At 35.6% G+C, this 2,767-nt stretch overlaps 1 protein-coding gene across 1 annotated transcript in view; it reads right to left on the bottom strand.

Moving 5' to 3' along the window:
* Positions 1-2,767, bottom strand: part of LOC101587879 (ATP-binding cassette sub-family G member 2-like) — a 65,537-nt gene that overhangs the window by 13,012 nt on the left and 49,758 nt on the right. The window lies entirely within an intron of this gene.

The following is a 2,767-nucleotide window of genomic DNA, read 5'->3' as shown; positions in this document are numbered from 1 at the left end:
AAAATGTAATAAAATAAACCTACTAACAAAGAATAATGAAGGTCCCAATGGATTCACAGCTGAATGCTACAAGAAATTAAGAAAAGATTTAATGCCAACTATTCTGAAAATCTTCAGGGAAATTTAAACTGAAGCAATTCTCCCAAACACATTCCAGGAGGCAAGTATTACCCTGATACCAAAACCAAAGAAAGATCCAACTAAAGAGAGGACTACAGGCCAGTCTCTCTAATGAACATAGGTGCAAAAATCCTCAATAAAATACTAGCAAACAGAATGCAGCAAATTGCCAAGAAGATTATACATCACAATCAAGTGAGATTAATCCCAGGAACTCAGGGATAGTTCGACATATGCAAATCCATAATTATAATACACTACATCAATAGAGTCAAGACAAAAACACATGATCTTCTCAAAAGATGCAGAAAAAGCTTTTCACAAAGTCTAACATTTGTGATTTAAAAAAAAATACAGGAAATTACAATAAATGGTCTCTACCTCAACCTGATAAAAGTCTTCTATATGAGAAACCAACAGCAAATGGACAAAGGTAAAAGCCATACTAAATAGACAAAGCCTGAAGGCCTTCCCTTTAAAATCAGGAACAAAACAAGAATGTCCACTGCCTCTACTTCTATTTAATACAGTTCTAGAAACATTAGCCAGAGCAATTAGAAAATAGAGAAATAAAAGAGATAATGATTGGAAACTAAGAAATGAAACTATCATTATTTGCAGATGACATGATATTCTACATAGAAGACTCCAAAAAATCCACCAAGAGTCTTGTAGATTTAATCAACAAATTCAGTAATGTAGCAGGATACAAAGTCAAAACTCAGAAATCATTAGCATTTTTGTACACAAAGAATGAACACTGAGAGAGAAATTAAAGAAACAATGCCTTTCAAATAGCATCCCCCCTGAAAAAAAAAGGAAAGAAATACATAGGAATCAATCTCACAAAAGAAGCAAGAGTTACAGTGATAATTATGATACTCTGACAGAAGAGATTGAAAAGGATTTGAGAAAATGGAAAGTTATTCCATGATTCTGGATAGGAAGAAGGAACACTGTAAAAATGGCCACACTACCAAAATTGTTATGCAGATTCAGTGCATTCCCAATTAAAATACCACTTGTATATCTTACAAAGCTAGAGAAAACACTGCTAAAATTCATCTGCAATCAGAAGAGGCCCAGAAAGTCAAAAGCAATTCTTGGCAACAAAGGAAAAGTAGGAGGCATTATAATCCCATACTTCAATTATACTATAAAGCTACATAATACTTTATGCATGATATTGTTATAAAAACAGACCCAAGGATCAATGGAACAGATTAAATGATGGTAGACACAACCACAAACACACTCACATATCTTACCTTTGATAAAGGGGAAGAAGTCATGTTCACTGGAAGAAAGATAGCCTCTTTGATAAGTGTTGCTGGATAAACTGGCCTTTCACATGCTGAAGTTTAAAATTAGATCCAATTCTATCACCATACACTAAACTACAGTCAAAATGGATCAAAGATTTAAACATTAAAACAGAAACACTAGGTAGCTCAGCAGACTAAACTGCCTGCTTAGCAGAGCACAGTAGCTGCAGTTCAATCTCTGGTGTGCTGTGCCAGCCCCGCCTATGGAGTACACTGAGACGGCGATTGAGACTGGTCATGGTGGGATGTACCTGTAATCCCAGCACTTGGGAGGCTGAAAACAGGAGAATCACTATGAGTCTGATCTGTGTAGTGAGACCCTGTAGATCATGTACTAAACACACATGCACAAAAAAAGTTAAAATAAAATGTACCAATAGAATTATTGAAAAAAAAATACTAAATCTTCTGGAGGAAAATGTAGGTAGAAATCTTAAAAAGATAGGGGTAGGTAGAGAGTTCATGAACAAAACCCAATTTTCACGTGAAATACTTCAAGAATCAACCAGGAGGATCTCATCTTTTTGAAAAGTTTCTGCACTTAAAAGCAAATCTCAAACATATAAAAAGAAAACCCACAAACAGAAAAAATTATAGCCAACTGACAAAGGCCTTCTATCTAGAACATGTAAAGATTTTTTTTAAAAAAATCAGGCACCCCATATTCAAACATCCAGTCTAAAAGGGGCATCTGAGATAAATATACACTTCATAAATGAACAGATACCAATGGAAAATACATTTATAAAACAATCTTCGACATTGTTTGTCATTCAAGAAATCCAAATTAAAATAACACTGAGATTCCATCTCACCCCAGAAAGAATGACTGTCATCAAGAAGTCAGCCAATAAAAAATACTGGAGAGGTTGTGTGGTAAAACTAACTCTTCTTCACTGTTGGTGGGAGTGGAGACTGGTACTACCACTGTGGAAATCAGTTCCAAGATTCCTCAAGAAATTAGGATTGGAGGTCCCATTCAACACTGCCATTCCTTTCCTGGGTATTTTTCCAGAAGTGAAAACAGCACTGTGAAATATATGCACCCATGTTAGAAGCACAATTTGTCATAGATAAACCTTGGAAATGAACTAAATGACATCAATTTAGGGATGCATAATGAAGATGTAGTATTTTTACATAATGGGGTATTATTCAGCTATAAAAAAGATAAAATTGAGGATTTATCAGTAAATTGATGCAACTGAGGCCACAGTCTTTTTTTTTTTTATTTGTGTGTGTGTGTGTGTGTGTGTGTGTGTGTGTGTCCAGCTCAGCCCACCAGGGGGCGGGGCTGGCTGGCATGTGGTGCTGGGGATTGA

Source organism: Octodon degus, unplaced genomic scaffold (assembly GCF_000260255.1).
Source record: "Octodon degus isolate 3935 unplaced genomic scaffold, OctDeg1.0 scaffold00125, whole genome shotgun sequence".
In the NCBI taxonomy this organism is placed as follows: domain Eukaryota; kingdom Metazoa; phylum Chordata; class Mammalia; order Rodentia; family Octodontidae; genus Octodon; species Octodon degus.
This window is presented reverse-complemented; position numbering and strand designations above follow the sequence as displayed.